The 13,973-nt window shown below is 40.9% G+C and overlaps 1 protein-coding gene and 1 long non-coding RNA gene across 3 annotated transcripts in view; one reads left to right on the top strand and one right to left on the bottom strand.

Moving 5' to 3' along the window:
- The window catches only part of AFF3 (AF4/FMR2 family member 3), a 480,216-nt gene that overhangs the window by 313,152 nt on the left and 153,091 nt on the right, over positions 1 to 13,973 (top strand). The window lies entirely within an intron of this gene.
- LOC123364062 lies at positions 7,831 to 10,709 on the bottom strand. The gene is made up of 3 exons (XR_006576982.1): positions 10,541 to 10,709; positions 10,286 to 10,418; positions 7,831 to 8,222 (listed from the first exon to the last, which is right to left on the bottom strand). It is a non-coding gene; the product is annotated as an uncharacterized LOC123364062 (long non-coding RNA).

Raw genomic sequence — 13,973 nt, 5'->3', positions numbered from 1 at the left:
GCAGGGTCTGAGGTATCGATGTTTATTCCTGTTTTAAGAACGGGGGAAAGCTATGATAACTGTTGGTAAATGGTAACTTTTTAAATGGAAACCATTATATTTAAGAAGACTATTGGGATGGAAAAAAAGATACAAAAGGAAGGGGAGCCCGAAAGGACATGTGGGAGGTAGGTTGCAAATAGAATTCAGGGAAAGGAGGAGGAAGAGAAACCAGATAGATTAAGGTACAGGGAAGGAAAGAGAACAACAGAGATTGAAAGATAGTGGAAGAGATACAAGACATAGTGCAGCAGGCCAGAAAAGTAAGGGTGAAAGAATGGAAAAGAGAAAAGGGGGAAAGCAAAAACAGCCAAAGTTAAAATTTTCTAAATTGTTTAACAGAAAGCTGAGTGCCAACGTGTTACAATGATGTAAATATAAATAACACTAGTGTGCATACAAACACAAAGGTGTGCCTTATTCTCCTCTGGCTGATGCTGATTTTACATCACTGTATCTCCATTGGCGTTAATGGAGTGTCTTCTGATTTACATCAATGCTAACCCAATCTGCTAGGGTTAATTTTTATCCCTGATCTTTGGACACTTTTGAATATTGGTGTTTTTAAAAGTTTGGAATGAACCTGATTGCACCTGGTATTAAAAAAGTATATAGGGGATAATATATTGGCACACTACAATCCACGCATGTGCGTGCGCGCACATACATACATAAACAAACTAGTACTCAATAATTGACTTATTCTCCCCCTACAGATCACTGTAGCTTGCAGTCTAAAGATACCACCCAGACCAATTTTGCAACTGGCAAAAAAAATCTTGAAAAAATGCCCAGCCAAGGTGTGAGCCTTCACATCAGAAGCTGGAAAAACTGAAGCAGGGATGAGGAAACCATTTTGATTAATTTTAATAAGTGTTTAGTTGGTGGGGTGGAGGGAACATGAATCTTTGATGGGGGAGAATTGTAAGGAGCCTTTGAACTTAAGAACATTAAGAACTACTTTTATGAGTTATTGCTACTGGGAAAGATTTCTAAGCAGCCTAGTAGAAGTGTTTAAAGAGTCTGCTGATGTCAACAGAGAACAAGTGGCATTTCTGAGACTGACGGGAAAGAGCAATAAAGAGCTTTAAGGGACTCATCTTTAAAAAAAAACAACAATCCACAGAACAGGTCACAGTGGCCTTGATAAAAGTGAGAGAGAAAAAAACGGGAGGAACAAGTTAATTGTTTTTTTCCCCCCTTAACAAAAGTATTTTTTCTGCTTGCTACAAGCCACAGGTGCAAACCAAATGCACATGGCTACAATGGCAGTTTGTTCATCCTTTGTCTAGATTTACTGCCATTCTCCAAATATTATTTACACAGCTCCAAAGGGACAGGTTTATCACCCCTCTGAATCAGTCAGAAACACTGAACTGAACATTTACATGAAGTCTTCCTCAGAGATTACCCCTCCCCTAAGCAGCGTACTCCGGGACAGCAAAAACAGACACATAACTTTGTTGGGTTTCTCCTGAGTCACTTGACCAAGGGTAGCATCTGCAACCTTTCAAAGCAGAGAAGCCTGGAGGATTTTTTTAAGTGAACACACAGCCAGTGTTAAGCATGTTTTATTTCTGCATGTATTAACTCTCTAGATATGTTTCTGCATTAATTAATTCTGGTAATAATAATATTTACCATTTAAAGAGCTTCATAAACATTAACTTATTTGCTGGATCTCAGAAGACCCCAATGAAGTAGATAAATAAGGACACTTATCCTAGTGCTACAGATAAACTGAAATGAGTGTTAGTGTGGGACTTACCAAAGACTATAGAGGAAGTCGGCTATATCCTGGCATGTCCATATGCAGAATGACTGTAAGAAATGGCCTAAAAGATTGCATTGACATGTGCACTCAGTAAGGAGGATTTAAGCACACCAGAGTTTTCTCCAAATGGATTAATGTCACTTGTGACTAAATATATTCTTTAAAATCACAAGCACTCTGGATCTGAGGAACTTCATTTCACATTATCTTATTATGAATAGGAGTTCATGGGTCATCTGACCAGATTTTCACTGAATGTTTAAAAGCTGTAAATCCCAAAGAGATTTTTTTATGGCTGGTCAAAAATTTTCTGTCAACCTGGGGTTTTTTTGTTTGGTTGTTTTTTGGAAAATTGGGTTTACAACAAAATTAATATTTTTGCAGAAAGTTTCTGTTTTGTTTTGTTTTTAAATCTTCATAAAACCTATATCTGCTTCCCCAATGATTGGTAGTTACTGTCTGAATTTTTTTTTAGTTTTGGGCAGTTTTCACATAAAATATTCAATGCTTGGCTGCCAAAAACTTTAGAATGTTTGGGTTTTTTGACAAAAAGGAAAAAAATTGAATATTTTGATGCAAGTGAAAACATTTTCATTTTTGTTTAAATTTTCTGTAGCCCCGCTCCACCTCCCAAAAAAATATTCTGACCAGCTCCATGTTCTATAGCTTCAAATGCTGGATGGAGAAACTCTGCCAAAAATAGCCCAAGGCCATGAGACTTCTCATAGTCACAGAAATTTTGAAAAAATGATTCAAGCTTTGTAAACTCCCCAAAACAACCCTGCTATATGAATAAGTTTGGAATTACCATGCAACTTTCTTTTATAACTATTTGTAGTTCTAATTCATCTCCAATTCAGACCACAACAGGTTCGTCTGTCCCACATGTGATTCGCTATTATACATTCAACTCTACGTGCCAGTGCAATTACTTAATACTGTAATGTAAACTCTATTAATAAGCTACTCCAGTGCAATATATTTATTATCCCACCCACAACTGTTTTCAAGCCAAGATATTCCAGATTTTTCCTTCCCTTTTTACAAGAGAATTAGCAAAGATTAAAGGAGGCTTTTATAATATATGACTCTGAAAGTTTTGTCTTTTGCTACTATTTTTCATCTGTGAGAATCACAGGGCTCCTTTATGTTTGTTTTTGCCAGCTTATAACAGATTTTGGCTGTATTTCTTCTGAGCATTAGCCACGAGCATTATTTTGAGAATACATTGCTCAGGGGACCCCTTTTACCAGTGTGAAATCTATCAACATCCGTACTCCCTACTCTCAAAAAGTAACACTGCAGTCCTATGACCATCAAGCTATTATCAACTCAGGCTCTTGAACATCAAGTCAATTCTCAATTATCTGATTCTCCACAGTGTCAGTGGAATGTGCTGCAGTTGTTCCTGCTGATCACATATATATCTATATTTTCATTAGTGTGGGCTATTTGTTGTCTATATTTACTTAGCATTTGTATAGGTGTTTTCATCTTCAAAGCAATGTACAGACTAATACACTGTGAGATAGAGTTGCCATGCCATAAATGAGGAAACTGAGACAGAGAGGTTAACTGAAAGGCCCAAGTTCACAGTGTGTCAGTGTCAAAGATCGGAGTACAACTCAAGAGCTCCTGGCTTCTAGTCCTGTGCTGACACCCATAGGCCAGGCCTCTCACATTTGGCTGATATATAAAACATTAGAATGCTGAATAGCAGAGGGAGCATTATCTAGTGGACTGTACATGAGGCTGGAAGTTGGGATCTTGGCTCCACCCTTGAATTGCTGTGGGGCCTTATGAAAGTTGTTTAAATTCTGTCTCCGTTTTCACATGTTTAAAACAATAATCAAACCGTACTGAAGATTAGCCCATTAACATTTGGACAACACTTTGAAAAATGGAACGTTCTTCAGAAATATGAGCTATTAATCAAGAGCAATATAATAAATGAATGGTAGTATAAGTTTAAAAAAAGACTTGGATAATAAATATTAACTATGTTGGATCGCTGCAGGACATTCTTTGATACTGAATGTCTGTATACATTGTGTATTGTGGTGTGTTGCCTGATGTCAGCCATCTTTACTCTTGTGGTGAGAAAAAATATTCTTGTGATTAAAGCACAACGAGCTGGCTGGAGACCTGGGATCTTGTCCTGGACTTTGTGTGGAACTCTAAGCAAGGCAATTCACTTCTCTGTAGCTCATTTTCCAAAATTGTTAAATGGGGATAATACAACACTGCTGCATAGGGGGAGAATAAATTAATGGAGATTTGTTGGAGATCCTCAGATGGAAGCCACTTAACAAGTGCAAAATATTATTTAGTATATTATTATTTATGTATTTTATACAGCAAGCCACATTTTTGTTTCTATGCAGATTTTTATGTTTCAGTTCAAGAATACAAACCACTAACTCTGAAATGTTCATTATTAGGGTTCAGCTTTTGTCTCATTGAACCAGAGAAGGTGTCAAATATGGGAAGGCATGCAGCCTTGGAAAGAGAAATCCATCCAGTGATGTCTGTAAACTCCCCTTGATGCTGTCTGCCAAATTCACCAGGATGAGTTAGGATAGATGAGTCAGAAGGTGCCTGATAGTCTTGTGTAAAGGACAAGATCAAGGTGAAATCCTGATCCCACCGAAGTTAATAGGGCCAGAATTTCATGCCAAGAATATAAATTTGAAGGGATGGGAGGTTGTTACTATGAAATTCCACTTGTATTAAAAATGGCATTGTTTAAATTGGTCTCTGGGATGTTTTTCTTTCAAAAACACCATTGTGTGGTATCACTTACTGCTTTTAATATCTGCCTGTGATGTTTTTGAGAGACCTGTGTCTCAGAGACTCTACAGAAAAAAATGTGTCTTTTTATAAAGAATGAAGCTAGTGTTTCTCAGAGTGATGGAGATCCTGAAAACTGAGGAGACTAAACTCTGGTATTTATCCAGGAACCAGGTACCTGGCAGGAGAAAAATGCTGGCTTTGCTGCACTGTTCTACCTGTTTCCCTCAACCCTGACTTGAAAGGCTAACCTTCTAAACAGTGCTAGATTTTATTTCAGCCAGTCTGCTCATCCAGTCCAGCAAGGATATCTAGAACTTGAAAAATATATTACTGAGCTTCCAAAATCCCATACAGAATTTCTTCTCTGCCTTCTCTCACTAAAGAATTACCCTCAAAACAAACACACACACACACAGCCTTTCATTTAAAAACTCTACTTCTACAGTAACTTCCTGCTCCGAGTACCATACTAGCTTAACTAAAGGTTGCCTCAGAGCTTCTAGTTTCTATAGTACTTATGTGTATGGTATCAGTGGGGCCTACGCCTCTTTTGGATTTGTGGTGTACTTTGCAATGTTGCCAATAGTCCACAAAGATCTACTGTGAGTTTATACCAGCAAACCCATTTTCTTCAAATCCTGCAGAGCCACTTACTTGGAAAAAATTTTACTTACGTCAAGGCTGAATCTATCTTGGAGATTTAGGTAAATTAACAAGAAATAACAACAACAACAAAAAGGATTTTTGTGTTGATTATTTTCATATCAAAATAATAACTACATGGTAGCTGTATATGAAATGTAAAACAGGAAAATGAAAGTGAGACAGTGACAAAGCTGAATTGGAGGAGTTCACTAGCTGCTGTGCTGTCTTCTGGTGAGAATTTTTTCCAGTGGATGATCTTCTTAACCTCTCAAAATTAAATATCCTAAAAAAGGAAAAAAAACCATGAACCTTCAACAGGGGTGAAAGTAACTTAGGACTTACCAGTACACGGGGTGGCCAGGCTCCTGGGCAAGGTTGGGGGGTGGCTCTGGGCCCCTGGAAGGGGCGGGACCTTGGGTGGAAGGAGCAGGGCAGGGGGCAGACTTCTACAGCCAGCCCTTCAGCACTGCCCAGCCCGCGCCACCTGGGTCTCTGGCAGCAATTTAAAGGGCCCAGAGCTCTGGCCGCTGCTGAGAGCCCATGGCCCTTTTAAATCGCCAGGCCCCGGAGTAACTGCCCCTTTTGCCCTGCCCATCAGTGGCCCTGCCAGTATGGTGCTTAAAGCGCTGCCGCGGCAGTGCTTTAACGTCAGCTGTGTACTGGCCAGATGGCAAATTTAAATTTTATCCCCCTCTTTTTCAGGTATAGTCTGTTTATTAGGGCATGTCTACACTACATACTTAAGTCGATTTAAGTTACATCCATGATCATAAGCCGCTGTAATTACATTGCTTGTGCATGTTCACATAATGCTCTTTATATCAGGAGAGCGCATCCACAGTTCGTGCTCTAGCATCATCAGAGAGAGCAGTGCACCACTGCTATGGATAGCTATGCCACTGTGAAATCGCCACCTTCTCCTGCTATGATCACAGTGCATCCTGGGCGCAGGATCATCACCCCGTGATGCAGTTTTCTCAGTCCCATGATTCCAAGGGCTTCCGACTGCATTTTGGGCCATTTTTCAACTGCACCTTTAAACTTTGCCTGCCATCTCTGCTCACCAGTCTTTTGATAAGCATTATGAACATAACACAGCTGATCCTGCAGTATTTTATGAGTTGCAAATCTGAACAGGAATCCGTGGTGCTTGCCCTGCTGTGTGCCATGGAAAGAAACAATTCAAGATTGATGTTGGCATTCATAGGGCAGCTGCACATGGTGGACCATTGCTATTGGGTTCAGGAAACAAGCACTAAGTGGTGGGACTGGATTGTGATGCAGGTATGGGATGATGAGCAGTGGCTGCAGAACCATATGTGCAAAGCCACCTTCCTGGAACTCTGTGTGGCACTCATCCCTGCCCTCTGGCGCAAAAACTCCAACATGAGAGCTGCCCTAATGGTGGAGAAGCACGTGGTGATTGCTGTGTGGAAGCTGGCAACTCCAGACTGCTACCAGTCAGTCACTAATCAATTTGGAGTTGGGAAGTCACTGTAGGGCTTGCGGTGATGCAAGTGTGCAGGGCCATTAATCACCTCCTGCTACAAAGGACTGTGAGTCTGGGCAATGTGCAGGAAATAGTAGATGGCTTTGTGTCAACAGGATTCCCTAACTGCGGTGGGTCAATAGATGGCACGCATATCCCAATTTTGGCCCCAGACCATCTTGTGTACATCAACAGAAAGGGCTACTTCTCTATGGTATTGCAGGTGCTGGTGGATCATTGGGGTAATTTTACTGACATTAACGTGGGGTGGTCAAGGAAGGTGCATGACGCCTGCATCTTCAGGAACATTGGCCTGTATAGAAAGCTGCATGCATGGACTTTCTTTCCAGACCAGAAGATTCCAGTAGCAGATGTGGAAATGCCCATAGTGATCCTGGGAGACGCCAGCCTACTCCTTGCTCCGTGGCTCATGAAGCCTTACACCAGAAACCTTGACAGCACAAGGAGCACTTCAACAACTGACTTAGCAGGTGCAGAATGACTGTTGAATGTGCATTTGACAGATCAAAGGGTCGCTGGTGCTGCCTTTTTGCCAGGTTAGACTTCAGTGAGGAAAATATTCCCATGGTGATAGCAGCCTACTGCTATGCCTAACATTTGTGAAGCCAAAGGGGAAAGGGGCAGGAGTGTTGAGGATCACCTGGCAGCTTATTTTGAGCAGCCAGACACCACGGCTATTAGAGGGGCTCAACAGAGGGCTATTCAAATGAGGGAGGCTTTGAGGCACCATTTTGACAATGAGGCCCAGTAATGTGTCTGTCTGCAATGAATTGAGCAAGCATTGTTTAGTTGCCATATTGAATGACCCCTGTAATGAGTCATGCCTCAGCATTAATTATAGTCTGCAAATGTGCCAGTTGCCACTGTACGAATTGCTGTTGCAACCATCCTGTGTAAGTCACAAATAAAAAATCACTGTCTTTGTAAGACTAATTTTTTTATTAACAGCAATACACAGATTAACATTTCTTACAAGGGATGTGATAGTGAGAAGCTCTCTTTGAAGTGAGGTTCTCATAGCTGTGTGTAAGTCCAGCTGTAGTTATGAAAAATATCCCAAGGGGGGCAGTGCAAGGGGTACTGTGATGGGCCAGGAATGTGAGAGGAATGTGTGTGGAGAGTTTGGGGAGGGCAAGGAAGGCAGCTCTGTATGGGTAGCAGGGGGAGTCAAGCATGCATGTGCTCCACCTGCAATGCAATCAAGGGACCTCAGCATCTCTGTTTGTTCCTCCATGAGCTTTATTATCTGCTCCTGACCCTTTATTATCAGCTCCTGGCCGTCTCCTCTCCTGGCTAACCATTTCTAGTTTTTCATTTATTGTATCTCTCCACAATCTGTGCTCACTATTCGCCTGATCTGACTATTGCAGCACTTCACGAAACATCTCCTCCTCCTCGTTTGCTTCCTTATCTGACAGAGGTGCTCCGCCAGGGTGTAGGAGCTGCCCCTCAAGGGTGCATCTGCAGAAGCAAAAGAAACAATACACAGTGTGCACTCAGTCTTGAATCATAAGTTACATACAACTCTTTCTCACTTACCCTTGGCAAGCGGCCAGCATACCCAGAGCACTAACCATGGTATAATTCGGCCGGGGGGGCTGGTCCAAGGCAGAACAAAGGGTCTCAGTGGTTTCAGAAGAGGATCAGTACAAGAGCCTAGGGACACTATTCTGAATACTGGCACCGTTTTCCCCAGGAGGGGGCGATTGAAGCTGAAATCACACTATTGAGGTATTGAGGATGCAAGGGTGCATCTCCTGCATCTGTGCAGCTTCAGATTGGGTCCGTATGCTGCTCGACTGTGTGCTGCTTTGATTCTTCCAGAAGTAATTGCCAATTGGTGCAACAAAATTTCCTACAATGGGAGAAGAAACAAAGCAGCTCTGCCAAGGAACCTTCATCAGAGGATTGCAGAGTATCTGCAGGAAAGTTTCCTAGACATCTGTATGGAGATTTTGGTGTGTATTATCAAACTTTTCTACAGGGCCCCCACTGCATAGCTGCCACAGGGGAATGCAAAGCCGATGCAAACAGTACCTAGTGTTGTTAATTTCAATCCCATCTCCCACATGTAGCATGTAACAAAATAAAGGACATCTCTACCTCATGTCACCGTGCAGTGTCAAAGCAAAATCAGTACTTATTGGCGCTCCCCTCTCCTGCTTCAGGCATGCCACAGCCAGACTCCTGGGCCTGGCTAGACCCCTCCAGAGGCAAAAAGAGGACCTAGCTCGCCATGCCATGCCACCTGTTGCGTGTCCCACATCCTCCTCCAATTCAACCTCCTCGTCCATCACTTCGTCCTTGGGGTTGACTCTGCTGGCCGCTGCCTCCAGTCCCCCCAAAGTATCCATTGGGCTCGTGGAGTGGAGTTGCCACCGAGGATGGCATGCAGCTCCTTGTAGAAGCAGCATGTTTTCGGTGCTGCACCAGAGCGACGGTTGGCCTCCCTTACCTTCTGGTACTCCTGCCTCATCTCCTTGATCTTAGCATGTCACTGCTGTGTGTCCCTTTCATGCCTCTTCTCCATGCCACGAGCAATCTGTTTGTAGGTGTCCAAGTTCCTATGGCTGGATCAGAGCTGCAACTGCACAGCCTGCTCTCCCCACAGACCCAACAGATCCAGCAACTCCGTTGTATGCCAAGCAGGAGTGCGTTAGCATGGTCAGCTGGAAAGATGTGAGGTGAGCTATCCACACCAAGCAAACAGGAAGTGGAATTTCAAAAATTCCAGGGACTTTAAAGAGGGAGGGGTGCATGCCTGTGTACTTGGCTGCAGGGAAATGGAGTAGAAACTGCTTTACCAGAGTGGCTATGATGGGAATTGTGGGACACCTCCTGGAGGCCACTTAGGGCAACATAAGCAAGTGCAATGTCTACTCTGATACTGTGTCACTCTAACTTTGTTGCAAAAAAGCTCTATGCCACTTGTCGAGGTAGTTTTATTATGTCAGTGTAGCAAGAGAGTTAAATCAGTTTGTAGAGCATTGTTGTTTGTACACCTCCACTGTTTTGTCAACTAAACCTGACTTTTGTTGAGAAAACTGTAGTGTCAACAATACCTTAGTAACTTCATATGCCCTTTTCATCCTAGGAACGAAAGTGTTTAGACAGTGCCCTTAATTAGTAATCTCCCAGGTATAGTAGCTACTCATTTACTATCTATCTTTACCATGCCTGCTATAGAGGAAACTAATTAAAATCACTGGAAGCTGCCCTTATGTTGAAGCTAACCTTGACTCAAAGCTGCAGGGGAAGTAATTAAATTTAATAGGTGCTACATCTTGTAAACAAAGGTATACAGCACCTTTTGTCCAGTTTAAAAAGTTTCCACAATATATTTCTAAACTTATGCAAAAAGTTAAGAGACAAGTTTGACAGGTTTGTCTAAATCTTGGGTTAATTGATGTATGAAGAAATTCACTTAGAATAAAATTGGCCAATGTAAACAGCTAAAATACAGTATTACATGAGGAAACGTATTTCTGTAAGTCACCAGAAGTGTATATTTATCTTACCTTTACCTTTATCTTACCACTATTTTCCTTGGGCTTCTTCTTTTGGGAGAGGTTAATTGAGTATTTTGAATGTAGTATTACCTCTAAATATCATGGGGGTTAATGAGGAGATATTGAGAAATTATGGAGATGTACATGCCTGTGGAAAACAATATTTTATCTGAATTACTTCAGAAATGTATGCGTGGTCCAAGTTGCACACACTCTCTCTCTCTCTCTCTCTTTCTAAAGAAAATGATAAATTGACGCTTAGACTCTTACATGGTTTTTGTTGCTGGATTAAGATTCCTTGTTGCCTTGGTAACCAGTTTTGGAAAGACTGTACTCTGGGTGACTGCTGACTGAAATCCGAAACCCTCTGCTGTACTGTGGCGTTCTGGTTGATATACAGTTTGTACACTGTCATCAATGATATGCAGTATGCTGCTGTTTTCCCTAGTGAGTTTAAGGAAAAGAGAAATGAAAATGAAATAAAATCACTACTAAAGAAAATTAATAGAAAGATAACTTTTCAGTGTTTTGGGCTGGTGCTCATAAAGTGATTACTTTCTTCCCCCACCAATTACTTTAGGTCAAGAAAGTCTTTAATTTGAATCAATGCTGAATCAATGGTTCATAGAGAGATGAGGTTGGTAGGGGGTGGAAGAGAGAGAGAGAGAGAGATACAGAATTCTGGCAAGCTGCCAAGTAAAATAAACTAACATTTTGCAAGAAAGAAATCCTGAGACTGAGGTCATAGTATGGAAAAAGTCTGTTTCACAGACTCTTTAGCATGAGCATGGGCCTTTTTTTTTAAATGCAGGCATCCTATTAACATTTGAACACTAACGCTCATCCAGGAATGGAAAGGTTTTGGAATTTAAAGATCCTTAGTTTTCTATTTTGTTGGTGCACATACTTTTTTTACTTGCAAAAAATGTTTTTTGAATGAGATGCTTCTTGGTTTGTTTAATTATTTTAAAATCATGGAGGCCATATTAAGGAAACCTAAATAAACTTTTTTACCCACAAAATGATGGGCTCAAAAAGAGACTTCATAAGCTTGGTGGATGGCTTTTTATTTGCCATCCACTGAAATACAGAGAGATATTGAAACCTGAAATGGAGATGAATTTGCCACTGTTGAAAAAGTCCTGCTGTTCAGCCATGAATAGTTAAGACTCTTTTTAACCTTAAAAGTACTTAACTGACAGTTTCAAGATAAATTAATTTGTCATATCTAACCAGGCAAATTAATAAAGTTCTCTTGCCTTAATCTCTGGACTTGGATTTGACATTCAATAGAGTATGAAACTATTTTTAACTGTAGGGGAAAAATAACTTTTTGGATCTATGAGGATGTTATTTCAAGCAAGTTTACTGGTCTTTGATTTGCTAAGCTACAACTGGAGTCTGCCTTCTTCAGGGTAAGAATATTTCCACATTATTATGATACCTTTGGTATTCTAAAAGTAAGGATATTGTATATCTTGTGTATGTTGACTTTAAGTATTTCATTCTTTGATTAGTATGCAGACAACTTACATTTCCCAAAAGGGATGTGGAACGTATGTATTGGCAGTTTGAAATTGATGATAGACTTGAGGAGTCAGGAAAGTGACACATTGAAGCTATCAAAGCTAGAAATGGATCAGGCCGAAAGTTTGGATGAAGACAATTGTTCCTGAGATAATTTAAAAGGGTTGTATTTACAGATTGTTTCCAAATCAAGGCAGTTGTGCCTTTGATTTACAAAACCAAAAGCAAACTTTTTCCATAAAGAAGTGCAGCTTGGTAGGTCCATTAACTTGCTCTGGCAAAACAGTGAAATTACAGATGATTTCCCCCATCTGGGTTTTATTAGGTTTGTTAGGCATGTTTGCAAGATTCTTTCTTAAAGATTCCATTTTTCATGGTATGCTTTGTATTCAGTTGTAGATGGAGACAAGAATACTCTTGGCACATTTCTTCAGAGATGCACCTTGAGACTTGAAATGAAAGGATCAGTTCTACCAAATTAAGAAATCAGTGATCCCTTACCCAGTGAATTGAGGGGCTTTTTCATTGATTTCCTTGTGTCAGCATTCAATGCATCATGAATGCAATTATAAATGAAAATTCTACGTACTCAGCATGGGCTCCCCTAGTATCGGCAAGGCTCAGGGCCAGTGCATGGCATGAGGAAAATACCTTTCCATGCCTAGTTCTGTGGGCAATCCTTGTGCAACTTTAGAAAGTGCAGTTTACAAAGAAGGTCTGGTCTGGTGTATCCCAGAAAGAAAGTGTTGGTCAACGTGGACATGAGACTCAGTGCAACTCACCCAGAGGCCCAGTAGTGCAATGAACAAGAAAACAAGTCTTTTCAGTATAATTAATTTAATAGAATAGCAGAATATCATATACAGTGAACAGTATTTATTTTTATAAGCAATCTGATTCATGCTGTGTTTTTTAGGGACTGACATTTTTTAAGGATTTGGGAATATGTTTATTTATACTGATCATTCATGTAAAATCTATGTATTTTCTATGTAAGTATCAATAATACAATAAATCTAGTATCAGACTAACCCTGTATAATAGCAGCAATCAATATTATTAATTCAAGATTCTGTAGGGTTTCACAAGAGAGGAGATGCTGTCCTTTATCAATAAACTGTTACCACTGAGTATTTTATTTTGGTATTTTTGTATTACAAGCTAAGAGTTTGATCCCACAAATAATTACAACCAAGTACAGTGTTCTCTCCCAGGAGCCGTCTCATCAGAACTGTTTGAAGGATCAGAGTTTAATTTTGATAACTGGGTTTATGCCTACTGGGCACATCCAGCTGCCAAGTTCCAGGTAACCATTGGCTCGTGGGCTGCATAGATTACAGAAAGCAATCTATATCAGGTTGAGCTATGTATAAGAAAAGGTCAGCCTGCTATGGAATGATTGTACTATAAGACATACAAAAAAGGAGGAAGCTGTGAATTTGTTGGCATGAAGGCAAGCAACTGAGAGTGGAGTGCTCCACCGCTCCTTCTCCTCAGTCCATACATCTTATCACAATCTCCTCCATTTCTCACGCTGGATGCAGTCCCATGGAGTGAGAACATGGTCTCACTCCATCATACAGGCCATGAAACAAAAGTTAAGCCTCACGTGGGAGTGGGCTTCCTTTCTATAACTCCAGAGAGCTATTCTAGTTTCAGAAACAGATCAGGAGAAGAAACCTCCCCCTGCACACTCCTCTGAGCATAACTAGTAGCTGCTGGGCAAGACACCATGCATGTGTGACACCACCCCTCAGAAGTGTATTACCGTAGGAAGCCTTGAGCGCTCAAAGTGGTGTTATGTGATCACTGCTATGGAGAAGTACCTGGAAGAATCAAGAGAAGATTCTTCAGCTGCATAGCTTGAGAGACCAACAGAATTACTTGGGTGGGAGAGGAACATTCATTCACAGGTGATTTGACTGCTAAATAGGATCTCAAGGGTTTAATAGTTGTGTGCAGGGATACAGTACAAACAAATTTACATCTGCAAGTGGTAAGAGATGTGCATGCATGTGAACAGTGGCTGTCACATTGATTGAGGGTCCTAAATGGCTGATGATAATCTCAACCTGCATATAGTTCACTATGATCACATCAGCTGGAAGAACCAATTAGCAACCTTTATACTCAGACACTATGAGAAGAAAATAAATAGCAGCAATTCCTCCTTTTC

The sequence above is a fragment of the Mauremys mutica genome, chromosome 1, assembly GCF_020497125.1.
Source record: "Mauremys mutica isolate MM-2020 ecotype Southern chromosome 1, ASM2049712v1, whole genome shotgun sequence".
Taxonomy (NCBI): Eukaryota; Metazoa; Chordata; order Testudines; family Geoemydidae; genus Mauremys; species Mauremys mutica.
This window is presented reverse-complemented; position numbering and strand designations above follow the sequence as displayed.